The sequence below is a fragment of the Loxodonta africana genome, chromosome 11 (assembly GCF_030014295.1).
Source record: "Loxodonta africana isolate mLoxAfr1 chromosome 11, mLoxAfr1.hap2, whole genome shotgun sequence".
NCBI lineage: Eukaryota > Metazoa > Chordata > Mammalia > Proboscidea > Elephantidae > Loxodonta > Loxodonta africana.
This window is the reverse complement of record NC_087352.1, coordinates 71,477,980-71,494,636: the sequence shown is the minus strand read 5'-3', so window position 1 is coordinate 71,494,636 and position 16,657 is coordinate 71,477,980.

Below are 16,657 nucleotides of genomic sequence, written 5' to 3'. Positions count from 1 at the left end.
ATGTTGGTCCAGCTAAGCAGCAGGCTTGTTGTCTTTTGCTTTTTCAGAAAATAAACCAGGAAGCTCATGACCCTTCAGAGAGAGACTCTGCTCCCAAATACCATCTGCCTAGAAATGCCAACCTATCCTTGTCTTTTTCTGTGAGCTGGGAGTTGTAAAAAGAATATACAAACTAGAAAAGAATGCTGACTTAGAAAAAAAGTATCTTGAAATTGAGTAAGTACCCTTGTTTTTTGTAAAAGGGCCTTTCAGCAGACTTATTCTGAGAATTATAATGTAAAAACAGGCCCTGAATGGTCTAAGAGAGGGCTGCCCAATAGAACTTCCTATGGTGATGAAAATATTCTTTGTATGTACTATCCAATATGGTAGCCACTAGCCATATGTGATTATTGAGCACTTGAAATGTGGCTAGGGAGACAGAGGAACTGAATTTTATATCTTATTTTGAGTTTAAGTAGCTACATGTAGCTAGTGGCTACTGTATTGGACAGCACAGATATAAGAAATATACCTTTGTAGGTACTTTGTTGCTGTTTGTTTACTCATTTTATATAAAAGAAGTTTTTATAATATCAAATTTAATTGTATATAAAATTGCTTTGGACCACCGTTTACTCCATCAAGAATCTGAAGCAATGTCCAAAACACTACATCTACCCCCTGCCTAAGTTGTGTTCCAAGCCTTAGGAATTGTCCTCAAAGGAGAATTTGGTGTGATGGTCGGTGCTATCGAATACACTCCTCTCCCAACATATTCCGCCTACAAAATGCCATCTTTCCTCAGCAGAGTGCACCTCAGACCTGGGCATGGCAGAGCGCACAGCTCCAACAACAGTTAAATCCACCTTGTAATAAAGCTTTATAAAGCACCACTTCTTGTTTTGTTGTTATTGTTTGTTGTTACCATGATACCCTCTGGATGGCCCTCACTACTGCATTTCCTTCTTATTATCCAGGAAGTCTGCTCACATCAGATTTTATCCACACGAGACTAATTGGTTGGATATTGAGAAACATGCAATTGGATGGTCTCTTTCATTCTGCTTGCTACATGTACAGACGGCAGGTATTGGATAAGACATGGTGCTGGTGTTGTAGGGAACACAGGACATGTAATTACAAAGATTCCATTTCCTAAACCATAGATCGAGACAAATTGTCTGATAAAAGATTTTTCAAACCACAGCCAGTGAATGGTAAGAGGCAGTCTGGAGATGTAGTTTGGATGCCAAAACATTGAAATATCTGCAACATAGTTCGTTATGGTAGAGTTTTCTGACAGAAGTGGTCTGTGAGCTGGACTAAGGTATCCTGACTCTAAAATAAAGCAGTGGCTGCCTTTTCGCAATTTTGCATAAACACTTAAATTTACAGGTAGTGTTTTCACTTTTTTTTCTTACTACTTTGGTTGCCTATTCCTGCTGATCTACCCTGGACGCAAGTATGAGACAGTTCTTGATTTTGCACAAACTTATATATTGGCTGATTTGAGGTTTAATCTATTAATGGTTCATGGGATATCACACCAAGCAGCATGGCTTGCCAGAGAACCATAAGGTTCCTGTCTCAACAACTACTGAAGACATAGAGGAAACATGGCAAGATGGCCAAAAGTTAATTGAGTTGCAATGGAAGGAAGCATTCCTCCCCCAGAGAGGACTCTTCTTGTGGGCTAAGGCTTCACAGAGAGCTCTGAGGTGAGGGCAGACTGGAGCTGGACCTTGGGAGGCAGAGAAGGGACATCTAGCCTTCAGTGGCTGACAGGAAACTATAGGTGTAAAAGCACAGAAGGAGAAGCAAGCTAGTGTTTTGGAAGGAAAGTGGATGGATCAGAACCAGATAGCTTCTGTATAACACTGATGGGAAATGCTGGAAAGAAAGGTTGGGGTCACATTATAAAGGAAAGAGGGAAGAAGGAGTTCTCACCTATGTATTTTTGTCAGGTGTCGTCAAGTCAGTTCCGACTCACAGACACCCTGTGTGCAACAAAACGAAACACTGCCTGGTCCTGCACCTTCCTCACAATTGTTGTTATGCTTGAGCCCATTGTTGCAGCCACTGTGTCAATCCATCTCACTGAGGATCTTCCTCTTTTTCGATGACCCTCTACTTTACCAAGCATGATATCCTTCTCCAGAGACTGATCCCTCCTGATAACATGTCCAAAGTATGTGAGACTTAAGTCTCTCCATCCTTGCTTCTAAGGAGCATTCTGGTTGTACTTCTTCCAAGACAGATATGTTCATTCTCTTGGCAGTCCATGGTATATTAGCTCATTTAATCTTCAAAATAATACAGGAAGCTCATGTGTTAGCCAGAGAATTCTTGGCCAAAAAAAAAAAAAAAAAAATCCGATCTTATGGCTTAAACCAAAGAAAGAAATTCATTACAAGGTCCCAAAGACAAGAGTTCAGCCAATTTGGATTAGTACCCACCCAGTGTCCAATCAACTGTAATCAAGAGGCCAGAGTTGTACTACACAAATTCGGCTACCAGGGACCCTGTGTGTGTGAGCCTCAGGGAGTATTAGGAGATGAGAAGTCACTCCAAAGTCATCTACTACAGCAGAGCCTCCTGACTACTTTAAGGCCTCCAAGCCAAGAGTTTATTCCAACCTGTCAAGTCCCTTCCAGTTTACCTCAGAAGCAATAGTAATGATATTGTCAATAATTTCCACATTCAGTTGGATTACCTTTCTTGGAAATAGGCATAAATATGGATCTCTTCCAGTCAGTTGACCAGGTAGCTGTCTTCTAAATTTCTTGGCATAGATGAGTGAGGACTTTCAGCACTGCATCTGTTTGTTGAAACATCTCAATTGGTTTTCCATCAATTCTTGGAGACTTGTTTCTCACCAGTTCCTTCAGTGCAGCTTGGACTTCTTCCTTCAGTAGTACCACTGGCTCTTGATCATATGCTACCTCCTGAAACGGTTAACCATCAACACAATTCATTTTGGTACAGTGACTCTGTGTATTCCTTCTATCTTCTTTTGAGGCTTTCTGCTTCATTTAATATTTTCCCCATAGAATTCAATATTGCAACTTGAGACTTGAATTTTTTTTCTTCAGTTCTCTCAGCTTGAGAAATGCCGAGTGTGTTCTTCTCTTCTGGTTTTCTAACTCCAGGTCTTTGTGCATTTCATTTTAATACTTTGTCTTCTTGAGTTGTCCTTTGAAATCTTCTGTTTGGCTGTTTTACTTCACCATTTCTTCCATTAGCTTTAGCTACTCCATGTTCAAGGGCAAGTTTCAGGGTCTCTTCTGACATCCATTTTGGTCTTTTCTTTCTTTCCTGTCTTTTTTAATGACCTCTTGTTTTCTTCTTTTATGATTTCCTTGATGTCATTCTACAACTCACCTGGTCTTTGGTCATTAGTGTTCTATGCCAGAGATCACATGATAGAATTTTGCAAGACCAATGGCGTCTTCATTGTAAATACATTTTTCAACAACATAAACAGTGACTACACCTGTGGACCTTGCCAAATGGAATACACGGGAATCAGATTGACTACATCTGTGGAAGGAGACGGTGAAAAAGCTCAGTATTATCAGTTGGAATAAGGCCAGGGGCTGATTGCAGAACAGACCATCAACTGTTCACATGCAAGTTCAAATCGAAGCTGAAGAAAACTAGAACAAGTACGACCTCAAGTATATCCCACCTGAATTTAGAGACCATCTCAGGGAGGAGTTAGCTGATATTAAATGGCCAAATGTATATGTAATTGGAGGACCAGAAGGAGAGGAGTGAGACATTCAGGCAAAATAAAAAAGTACAAGGAAGTAGTGGTTGAGATTTTCCCAAATGTGATGAAAGGCAGACACATGTAGATACAAGATGTTAATTAATGAACATTGAGCAGAATAAACACAAAGAAGCAGCTGCCGAGGCACATCATATTCAAACTGTTGAACAACAAAGATAAACAGCACATCTTAAAAACGACAAGAGAAAAATACAGATAGGCTCAAAAGTGAATTGAATAAGGTATCCTATACAAGAGTGAATACCAGAAGGTAGGAGTATCTATATTAATTCAGATAAAATAGATTTCTAAACAAAACTATTTACCACTGATAAAAAAGGATACTTCCTTTTGTCATGAAAAGCATGTTGGATTTTGTCAGAAGCCTTCCCTGCTTCAATTGAGATGATCATGTGGTTCTTTTCCTTTGTTCTATTAATGTGCTGTATTACATTGATTGATTTTCTAATGTTGAACCACCCCTGCATTCTTGGGATCAATCCCATTTGATCATGAATCATAATACTTTTAATATTCTTTTAGATTTGATTTCACTAATATGAAATACCTAAGACAAGCAAATATATAGAGATCAGAGTTTTGTAGTGGCTACCAGGGGTAGAGAAAGAGGGGAATAATTGCTTAGGTAGCACTGAGTTGTTTTTTTTTTTATGGAGATCGAAAATTTGGCAATAGATATTGGTGATGGTTGTACAACGTGGTTGATATAATTGGCTTTACTGAATTGTACACATGAAAAATGTTGAATTAGAAAATGATTTATCTGTATTTTTACAACAATAAAAAAAGATCCTTCCTGTAATTGTTAAGGTTGTATGTCAACTTGGCTGGACCATTATTTTCAATGGTTTGGCATTTGTGATGTAGTTTGGCTGTGGTACAATGATGTGGTCACCTCCATGACGGGATCTGCTGTGAGTAGCCAATCAGTTGAAAGGGAATTTCCTTGGGGGATGTGGCCTGGATCCAATATAGGTGGAGTTTCTGGCAAAGCTCGCTGGCTTTTGAGCACTATGGGTCCTGCAGCTGGCTCATGTTCATCTGACCTCCAGCTCTTGGAACTTGAGCTAGCAGCTTACCAGCTGTCTAGCCTGCTGATCTTGGGATTTGCCGGTCTCTGCAGCTATGTGAGTCAGGAGGAGCCTCTAGCCTGAGTCAGGGACTTAGGACTTTCCAGCCTCTACAACTGGTGAGCCATTTCCTTGAAATAAATCTCTTTCTGTATATTTATATGCTTTACTGGTTTTGTTTCTCTAGAGAATCCAGCCTAAGACACTTCCTAATGACTCAAGGGTTAATTCATCAGAAAGACACATAATAATTATAAATCTGTATGTACCCAATAACAGAGCTTCAAAAAACATGAAGTAAACGTTGACAAAACTATACAATAGCAAAAAGATGGAAGCAACCAAGGTGCCCATCAAAGGATGAATGGATAAATTATGGTGTATTCACACAATGGAATATTACACATCAATAAAGAACAATGATGAATCCGTGAAACATTTCATAACATGGAGGAATCTAGAAGACATTATGCTGAGTGGAATTAGTCAGCTGCAAAAGGACAAATATTGTATAAGACTACTATTATAAGAACTTGAGAAATAGTTTAAACAGAGAATATTCTTTGATGGTTATGAGCAGGGGAGGAAGGGAGGGAGAGGGGTTTCCACTAATTAGATAGGAGATAAGAACTACTTTAGGTGAAGGGAAAGACAACACACAATATAGGAAAGGTCAGTTCAACTGGACTAAACCAAAAGCAAAGTTTCCTGAATAAACTGAACGCTTCAAAGGTCAGCGTAGCAGGGGCGGGAGTTTGGGGACCATGGTTTCAGGGGACATCTAAGTCAATTGGCATAATAAAATCTATTAAGAGAACATTCTACATCCCACTTTGGAGAGTGGTGTCTGGGGTCTTAAATGCTAGCAAGTGGCCATCTAAGATGCATCAATTGGTCTCAACCCACTTGGAGCAAAGGAGAATAAAGAACACCAAAGACACAAGGTAATTATGAGCCCAAGAGGCAGAAAGGGCCACATAAAGCAGAGACTACATTAGCCTGAGACCAGAAGAACTAGATGGTGCCTGGCTACAACCGAAGACTGCTCTGACAGGGAACACAACAGAAAAACCCTGAGGGAGCAGGAGATCAGTGGAATGCAGACCCCAAATTCTCATAGAAAGACCAGACTTGATGGACTGACTGAGACTAGAATGACCCCAGAGGTCATGGTCCCCAGACCTTCTGTTAGCCCAAGACAGGAACCATTCCCAAAGGCAACTCTTCAGACAGGGACTGGACTAGACTATGGGATAGACAGTGATACTGATGAAGAATGAGCTTTTTGGATCAAGTAGACATATGAGACTATGTTGGCATCTCCTGTCTGAAGCGGAGATGAGAGGGTAAGAGGATCAGAAGCTGGCCGAATAGACACGAAAAAAGAGAGTGGAGGGAAGGAGTGTGCTGTCTTATTAGGGGGCCAGCAATTAGGAGTGTATAACAAGTTGTTTATAAATTTTTATACAAGAGTCTGACTTGATTTGTAAACTTTCACTTAAAGCGCAATAAAAAAATTTTTTTTAAAAGTTGACAAAATTAAAGAGAGTAAGAGATATTACTTGACGTTAAACTCACAATTGAAGTTAGAGAATTTAATACCCTTCGCTCAGCAGTGGACAGGATAACTAGATGAAAAGTCAGCAAAGATGTAGAATATTTAAACGACACTATCAACAACCTTAAATTAATTGATATTTGTATAGCACTGTACCTAAAAACAGCAGAGTAAACACTCTTTTCAAGAATGCATATGGTATGGTTGCCAGAATAGATCATATTCTGGGCCATAATACAAGTCTCAATAAATTTTAAAATTGGGAAGTCATACAGAGTATATCCTCCAGCCACAATCAAATTAAATTAGAAATCAATAAGACAACCAGAAAAATTCAACACTCTGGAAATTAAATAAAATAACAGACTTCTAAATAATCATTGGCTCAAAGGAATCACAGAAGAAAATAGAAAATATTTTTAATTGAATGCTAATGAAAATATAGCGTATCAAAATTTGTGAAATTCAGCTAAAACTATGCTTACAGAAAAATTTATACTGTTAAATCGTTATATTAGAAAAGAAACAAGGTCTCAAATCCATAAATATAAGCTTCTGGTTTAAGCAAAAAAAAAAAAAAGAACACATTAAGCCAAAAGTAAACATAAGGAAACAAATCAGTGATATTAGAAAACAAAAACAACAGAGAAAATCAGTGTAATGGAAAGAAGATTCTTAGAAATAAATAAAATCAGTAAGCCTGTAGCCAAGTTATGAAGAAAAAAGAGAAGATATAAAAAAGAAATAAAAGGCATACGGAAATAAAAACCTTCCTGATTTGTAGACAAGACGGTCATATTTTAGAAAACCCTAAGGAATTCACAAAAAAGCTATTGGAAGTAAAAATGAATGAAGTAAGGGTGTATGCTTGTTAGTTGCTGGTGAGTTGGTTCCAACTCATAGAGAACCCATGCACATCAGAACAAAACACTGCCCAGTCCTGTGCCAGACTCACAATCATTGCTATGCTTGAGCTCATTTTTGCAGCCACTGTGTCAATCCATCTCGTTGAGGCTCTTCTTCTTTTTTGCTGACTCTCTACCTTTCCAAGCATGAAGTCCTTCTCTAGACACTGGTCCCTCCTGATAACATATCCAAATACATGAGATGAAGTCTTGCCATACTTGCTTCCAAGGAGCACTCTGGCTGTCCTTCTTATTCATTCTTCTGGCAGTCCATGGTATATTCAGTATTCTTTGCCAACGCCGTAATTCAAATGTGTCAATTCTTCTTCAGTCTTCCTTATTCATAGTCTGGCTTTCACGTACATATGAGGTGATTGAAAATATCTTTGCTTGGGTCAGACAGACCTTTGTCCTCAAAATGACATCTTTGCTTTTCAGCTCTTTTTGAAGAGGTCTCTCGCATCATACTTGCCAATGCAATAAGTCATTTGATTTGAATAGATCAATTGAATAGTGTCCAGAAATAGACCCACACTGATTTTTGTCAAAGTTAATTCATGAGGGAAGGATAGTCTTTTCAGCAAATGATACTGGAACAACGGCCGTCTGTATGAAAAATAATAAACCATGATCCTTACCTCACACCATACACAAAAATAACTAGAAATGGATCATAGAGCTAAAACTATTAAAGTTCCAGAAGAAAACATTGGATAAAATATTTGTAACATTGCCTTAGGAAAAGATATCTTAAATAGGACACATAAAGCAGTAGCCATAAAAGAAAAAAATGGACTTCATCAAGACAAAAAATATGTCAAACAGAAAAGTCAAACAAACAAAAAAATGTATGATTCCTATGCCAGCCTCAAGAAAAGGCAAACTGTTCATCACTGCTTGCTTGAGGCTGGCATAGGAAGCAAAAGGCATGAGAAAGAGAACTGTTCTATATCTTATGGTTGTGATGGTTACATGATTGTATACCACTACCAAAACTCATTAAATCGTGCAGTAATTATAAATGAATTTCATTGCACACAAATACCCTAATTCAAAAATAATAAAGGCAAAACAAGATGTTTTCAGATACAGAAAATTAAGAATTTGTCTCCTGCAGATCTGCACTATGAGAAATGCTAAGTTCCTTCCAGGCTAAAGGAAAATGGTATCAGATGGAAACTCAGATTCCAAGATAAATGACAAGAACTCAGAAATGATAAATGTCAACAAAAACAGACTATTTTTTCCCTCTCAATTTCTTTATAATACACATGACTTCAAAGCAAATTTATAACATTGTTTTTTTTGGGTTTTATAATGTATGTATATATAATGTATATAGACTAAAGTACATGACAACTACAGCATAAAGGCAGGGGGTACTGGTGGAAATAGACCTACATTTCAACACTTTACAGAAAGTGGTACAATATTACTTCTAAAAGACAGAAAAAAGTCATTATCCCTAGAGCTACTGCTAAATATAATATAAAGAATTATAGCTTAAAAACCAATACAAAAACAAAACAAACCCACTGCCATCGAGTCGATTCCCACTCATAGTGACGGTATAGGACAGAGTAGAACTGCCCCATAGAGTTTCCAAGGAGAGCCTGGTGGATTTGAACTGCTGACCTCTTGGTTAGCAGCTGTAGCACTTAACCAGTACAAATGAGGGTATAGATAAAACATGACCGGACATGAGTTGATAATTGTTGAAACTGGGTGATACATGGAGATTTTTAATACTTTTCTACCTATCTTTGTAAATATGTGAAATTCTTCATAAAAATTTTTTAAAAATATACAGGAATTTATGCAGAAACTAAAAACGTTCGTTGGTCCTTCTGTTCCAGTCAGTGCATATGCTTTACTAGATTAAAACATTTTGAATTCTTCTCCATGTAATAATAGCATAACCACCCAGACCTCTGAGGTACCAAGTTTCAGACTCAGCATCATTGTCACCATTGGAGTTGATGAAAAATCTGATGTCTGGAGCCATTCCTGGCAATTTTGATTTAGTGGGTCTGCAGTGGGATTTAGTATTTGATTTAGTAGGTCTTTTTTTTTTTTTTTAGTAGGTGCAGTGGTTAAATGCTCAGCTGCTACCAAAAGATCGGTGGTTCAAACCCACCAGCTGGTACGCAGGAGAAAGATGTGGCAGCCTGCTTCTGTAATGATAGCAGCTTTGGAAACCCTACAGGACGATTCTCCTCTGTCCTGTAGGTTGCTATGAGTTGGAATAGACTCAATGGCAATGCGTTTGGTTTTGACTGGTTGGAGTGGGATCTGGGTAACATACTTTCTACATACAAGCCCAGTGATACTGATCCATGTTTAAGTTTGGGGAACAGCTTTAAGGAATAGATTCTGTGGATTATTGTGTGCAAGTTGTCCCTTTTCTTTCCTATCCTTGGCTTGGTTATGTCCCTGCTCTAGTGTTCGAGCAGCATGATGTTGAGGCAATTTGTGTCCTCCCCAAATATCTGTCAATTTGGCTAGGTCATGATTCCCAGGTTTGTACCATTTTGTCATCTGATGAGATTTTTCTATGTTTGTAAATTCTATCACTATGATGTAATGAGAGGGATTAGTGGCAGTTATATGGATGAGATCTACAAGATTAGATAGTGTCTTAAGCCAATCTCTTTTGAGATATAAAAGAGAGACGTGAGCAGAGAGACATAGGGGCCTCATACCACCAAGAAGCATGAGCCAGGAGAATAGCATGTCCTTTGGATCGAGAGTCCCTGCACTGAGAACTCCTAGTCCAGGGTAAGATTGATGACAAGGACCTTCCTCTAGAGCCGACAGAAGGAGAAAGCCTCCGCCTGGAGCTGACGTTCTGAATTTGGGCTTTTAGCCTACTAGACCGTGAGAGAATAAATTTCTCTTTGTTAAAGCCATCCACTTGTGGTATATCCTTTATAGCCTCACTAAATGTCTAAGACACAGTCTTAATGACATCATTGTATCACGAGGCATTCTGCCATTTATTCTCATTATACGACTCTAGCATAATATCTTTTTCCTGGGCAGTTGATTGATAGTAGAACCCACTTCCAGCTTTAATGGCTTTAGTTTTAAAACATAAATCACCTGGGTGAGTTTTTTGCCCTCATTCGACCCACTCAACCTGCATATTGTCTGAAGTGAGCCTGGCCTGCAGTGCTCCCTTCCCCCTTCACCATGTCAGCCTCATAGGCTTGTGACCAGTCACAAAGGGCCCCACACTTGGTTTAATGCTCTTCCGTCACTGTCTTGAAAGTCTTAATAATTTTATCTTGGAACTTGTGTTTAGTAAGTAAAGTCTGATGTGACAACGAAGCATACACATGAGGAGATCTGTACAATATGTGTGTCTACAGTTCCTTTTTGCCCCGTTTATACGTAACCTTCACGATGCCCCGTGAGCACAGATTTCGAGTGGATCCACAATGCATGAGAGTACAGTGAGATTCAAAGTGAGGAGAAGATAGACAGGTATATGTCTAAAACTGAGAGACTGAGAGACTACTGAGAGACTCAGGAGGTCATGCTTTCCATTTGAATCAGACTCGTTTTAAATGCAAAGAAGGCAATAGCATTCTAAGAAACATTAATGACTAAGGAACCCCATTCTATTCTTTCTTACTCATGTTTCTTTCTTGTATTAAAACCAGTTGCTGTAGAGTCAGAATTGACTCATGGTGGCCCCATGTATGTCAGAGTGGAACTGTGCTCTATAGGGTTTTCTGTGGCTGATTCTTTGGATGCAGATTGCCAGGCCTTTCTTCTGAGGCACCCCTGGGCAAACTTCAACCTCCAGCCTTTCAGTTAGCAGCCGAGTACAGTAACCATTTGCACCACCCATGGATTCCTTCTTGTATTAGCCAACCACTTATGCTGAAAATGATGACATACAAGAAAAGGAAAACATAGGGCAGCCCACAATTCCATTCTTCACCCAGTCCATCTTTACTCATCAGTAGGTTGAAGGTCAGGAGAAAGATGTGGCAGTCTGCTTCCGTAAAGATTTACAGCCTCGGAAAGCCTATGGGGGCAGTTCTACTCTGCACTGTAGGGTCACTATGAGTTAGGCTCAACTCAGCGGCAGTGGGTTTGGTTTGGCAGTGGAAGTTGAAGGTAGAGAGTGTTGATGAATGTGCACATATCAGGAAGTGAAATAACGAGCTAATTTTGTGCAGTGTTTGTGCAGTCCTGGGAAGTATAAAATACATATGCATACCATATGTACACTTAAGCTATGAAACAAAAATCAGGTAAATTTAAGTTAAATGCTCTTATGTTTGTATTTAAAACTGAAATAGCACAATATAAAGATGAATGGCAGAACTCATGCCAGTAATTTAAATTTTTTTCTTTATGTAAAACAGCATTAAATAGCAAATAAAAACCCAAAATAACAAATTGACAGAGACTGCAGAAGACAGGAAACATCTATTTTTGTACCTTTAATGGTGTTCTTTTCCTGGTTTTGGAAAAAAGGCCCTGGGTAGTATGTAGCCAGCTCTGCCCTTCACTGCTCTGCTCCTCCTGAGGCAGGGCTGGAGCCTTTCCTTACCATAACGCCCTTTCTCCCATTGCCTTTGAGGACTCCCACTGATTTGTAGGGCACCACTGCCCTCCAGCTTCCTGTGCTGCTTCACTTGTGAAATCCAGAACCAGGCCAAGACTGACTTAGAAGTAAGTCAGGGACTCCACAAGTTCTATAGGAAGGGTTTCTGGCACAGTGGAAGATGATAGGGCTTCTAAATAGACTTCTAACCTGTAGATTCTAATTCATCTTAGGGAGCAGCCAAAAGCTTGAATCTCTTATCTGGTTCTGTTGGTTCTCCCTTTGATCTGCTCTGGAAAACAACCCCAGCAATTGCTTTTGACAACTTGATTTCTGCTTATCCTTTTCTGCCACTACTCAGTTCCATGATGCTCTTGGAGAACTTGGTACACAGATCTATTCCAGCACATACTGGTGAATTTGAAGGGTTGTGTGGTAGCCTGAATGATGGCACCCCAAGATACCCATGTCCTAATTCGTGGAACCTGCGAATGCCACCTTATATGATAACAGAGACTTTGCAGAAGTGATTAAGGACCTTGAGATGGGGAGGTTATCTTGGATTATCTGGGTGGGCTTTAAATGTAATCACAAGTGTCCTTATAAGAAGGAGGCAGAGGGAGACAAAGAAGGCAATGTGATGATGGAAGCAGAGAGGTTTGAAGGTGCTGTGATGCTGGCATTGAAGATGGAGGAAGGGGCCAAAGTGCCAAGGGATGCACGTATTCACACTCCAGAATCTGGGAGAAGCAAGGAAATAGATTCTCCCCTACAGTCTCCAGAGGAGTGCAGCATTGCCAACACCTTCATGCCAGCTCAGGGTAAACTGATTTCGAACTTCTGACTTCCAGAACTATAACAGAATAGACGTCTGTTTTTTTTTTTTCTTTTATTGTGCTTTAGGAGAAAGCTTACAGCTCGTTAGATTCTAATGCAAAAATTTATACGCACATTGTTATATGACCCTAGTTTCTATCCCTACAATGTGACAGCACACTCCTCCTTTCCATCTTGGATTTCCCATCTCCGTTCAACCAGCTCCTATCCTTTTCGGCCTTCTCATCTTGCCTCCACAGAGGAGCTGCCCATTTAGTCTCTTGTATCTACTTGAACTAAGAAGCATGACTCTTCATGAGTATTATTTTATGTTTTATTGTCCAGTCTAATCTTTGTCTGAAGAGTTGGCTTCGGGAATGGTTTTAGTTCCGGGTTAACAGAGAGTCTGGGGGCCATGTGTTCTGAGGCTCCTCTGGTCTCAGTCAGATGATTAAGTCTGGTCTTTTTACACGAATTTGAGTTCTGTACCCAACTTTTCTCCTGCTCTGTCAGAACTCTGTTGTGTTCCCTGTCACAGCAGTCATTGGTGGTAGCTGGGCACCATCTAGTACTTCTGGTCTCAGGTTGGTAGAGTCTCTGGTTTATGTGGTCCTTTTTATCTCTTGGGTTGATATTTTCTTATGTCTTTGGTGTTCTTCATTCTCCTTTGCTCCAAGTGAGTTGAGACCAATTGACGCATCTTAGATGGCCGCTTATTAGCTTTAAGATCCCAGACACCACTCATCAAAGTGGGATGCATGACATTTTCTTAATAAACTTTGTTATGCCAGTTGACCTAGATGTCCCCTGAAATCATGGTCCCTGGTCCCTAGACCTGCTACCGTGTCCCTCAGAGTGTTTGGTTGTGTTCAGAAAACTTCTTAGCTTTTTGTTTAGTCCAGCTATGCTGACTTCTCCCGTATTGTGTGTTCTCCTTCCCTTTACCTAAGATAATTCTTGTCTACTATCTAGTGAATTCCCCTTTCCCTCCCTACCCTCATAACCATCAAAGAATGTTTTCTTCTGTGTTTAAAGCTTTTCTTGAGTTCTTATAATAGTGGTCTCATACAATATTTGTCCATTTGCAACTGACTAATTTCACTCAGCATAATGCCTTCCAGATTCATCCATGTTATGAGATGTTTTACAAATTGTTGTCCTTTATCATTGCTTAGTATTCCACTGTGTGAATATACCATGATTTATTTATCCATTTGTCTGTTGATGGGCACCATCTTTTTGATATTGTGAACAGTGCTGCAATGAACATGGGTGTGCATATATCTCCATTCGTGTGACAGCTCTTACTTCTCTAGGATATATTCCAAGGAGTGGAATTGCTGGATCGTATGGTACTTCTATTTCTAGCTTTTTAAGGAAGCGCCAGTCAATTTGCAAAGTGATTGTACCATTTTACATTCCCACTAGTAGTGCATAAGTGTTCCAGTCTCTCCACAACCTCTCCAACATTTATTATTTTGTGTTTTTTGGATTAATGCCAGCCTTGTTGGAGTGAGAAGGTACCTTATTGAAGTTTTGATCTGCATTTCTCTAATAGCTAATGATCACGAACATTTCCTCATGTATCTGTTAGCTACCTGAATGTCTGCTTTGGTGAAGTGTCTGTTCATATTCTTTCTCCATTTTTTAATTGGGTTATTTGTCTTTTTGTGATTGAAGTTTTGCCGAGTCTTATAGATTTTAGAGATTAGACCCTGATCAGACATGTTGCAGCCTAAATTTTTTTCCCATTGTATAGGTTATCCTTTTACTATTTTGGTGAAGTTTTTTCATGAGCATAAGTGTTTGATTTTTAGGAGCTCCCAGTTATCTAGCTTCTCTTCTGGTGTTTGTGCATTGTGAATTGTGTTTTATATTCTGTTTATGCCATGTATTAGGGCTCCTAGTGTCTATATTTTTTCTTCCATGATCCTTTATTGTTTTAGATTTTATATTTAGGTCTTTGATCCATTTTGAGTTAGTTTTTTGTGCATGGTGTGAGGTATAGGTCTTGTTTCATTTTTTTACTGATGGATATCCAGTTATGCCAGCACCATTTGTTAAAGAGACTGTCTTTTCCCCATTTAACCGACTTTGGGCCTTTGTCAAATATCAGCTGCTCATAGGTGGATGAATTTACATCCAAATTCTCAATTGTGTTCCATTGGTCTACATATCTGTTGTTGTACCAGTACCAGGCTGTTCTGACTACTGCAGCAGTATAACAGGTTCTAAAATCAGGTAGTGCGAGGCCTCTCACTTTGTTCTTCTTCTTCAGTAATGCTTTACTTATTGGGGCCTCTTCCCTTTCCATATGAAGTTAGTGATTTGTTTCTCCATCTCATTAACAAATATCATTGGAATGTTGTTGGAATTTGGATCCGGACTGCATTGTATCTGTAGATCGCTTTGAGTAGAACTGACATTTTCACAATGTTGAGTCTTCCTATCCATGAGCAAGGTATGTTTTCCCATTTACATAGGTCTCTTTGGGTTTCTTGCAGTAGTGTCTTGTAGTTCTCTTTGTATAGGTCTTTTACATCTCTGGTTAGATTTATTCCTAAGTATTTTATCTTCTGGGGGCTATTGTAAATGGTATTGATTTGGTGATTTCCTCTTTGAAGTTCTCTTTATTGGTGTAGAGGAAAAAACTGATTTTTGTATGTTTTTCTTGTATCCTGATACTTTGCTGAAATCTATTATAAGTTCCAGTAGTTTTCTTGTGGATTCTTTGAGGTTTTCAGTTTTTTTTAAGATCATATCATCTGCAAATAGGGACAATTTTACTTCCTCCTTACCAATTTGGATGCCTTTTATTTCTTATTCTTGCCTTACTGCTCTGGCTAGGACCTCCAGCGCAATGTTGAATAAGAATGGTGATAAAGGGCATCCTTGTCTGCTTCTCATTCTCAAGCAGAATGCTTTCACACTCTCTCCATTTAGGATAATGTTGGCTGTTGGCTTTGTATAAATGCCCTTTATTATGTTGAGGAATTTTCCTTTTATTCCTATTTTGATCAAAGTTTTTATCATGAATGGGTGTTGGACTTTGTCAAAATGCCTTTTCTGCATCAGTTGATAAGATCATGTGTTTCTTGTCTTTTGTTTTCTTTATGTGATGATTAGATTGATTGTTTTTCTAATGTTGAACCATTCCTGCATACCTGGTATGAATCCCACTTGGTCATGGTGAATTATTTTTTTTGATATGTTGTTGAATTCTATTGGTTAGAATTTTGTTAAGGATTTTTGCGTTTGTGGTCATGAGAGATATTGGTCTGTAATTCTCTTTTTCTGTGGTGTCTTTACCTGGTTTTGGTATCAGGGTTATGTTGGCTTCATAGAATGAGTTTGGGAGTATTCCATCCTTCTGTACGATCTGAAATACCTTTAGTAGTAGTAATGTTAACTCTTCTGTGAAAGTTTGGTAGAATTCGCCAGTGAAGTCATCAGGGACAGGGCTTTTTTTGTTGTTGTTATTTAGCTGTTCTATGTTTGTGTTAGTTTTGGTAGGTAGTATTCTGATTCTTTTAATTTCAGTTGGGTCTATTGTGGTATTGCTCATCTCATTTCTTATTTGGGTTATTTGCTTCCTTTCCTGTTTTTCTTTTGTCAGTTTGGCAAATGGTTTATTGATTTTGTTGATCTTTTCAAAGAACTAGCTTTTGGTCTTCTTAACTCTTTCAATTGTTTTTCTATTCTCTATTTCATTTAATTTTTTTTTTATATTTCATTTATTTCTGCTCTAATTTTTATTATTTCCTTTCTTTTGGTGCCTGTGGGGTTCTTTTGCTGCTCTGTTTCTATTTGTTTGAGTTGTAGGATTAATGGTCTGATTTTGCCCCTTTCTTCTTTTTGTATATGTGCATTTATTGCTATAAATTGACCTGTGAACACTGCTTTTGCTGTGTCCCAAAGGTTCTGGCAGGATGTGTTTTGATTCTCATTTGATTCTGTGAATTTCTTTATTCC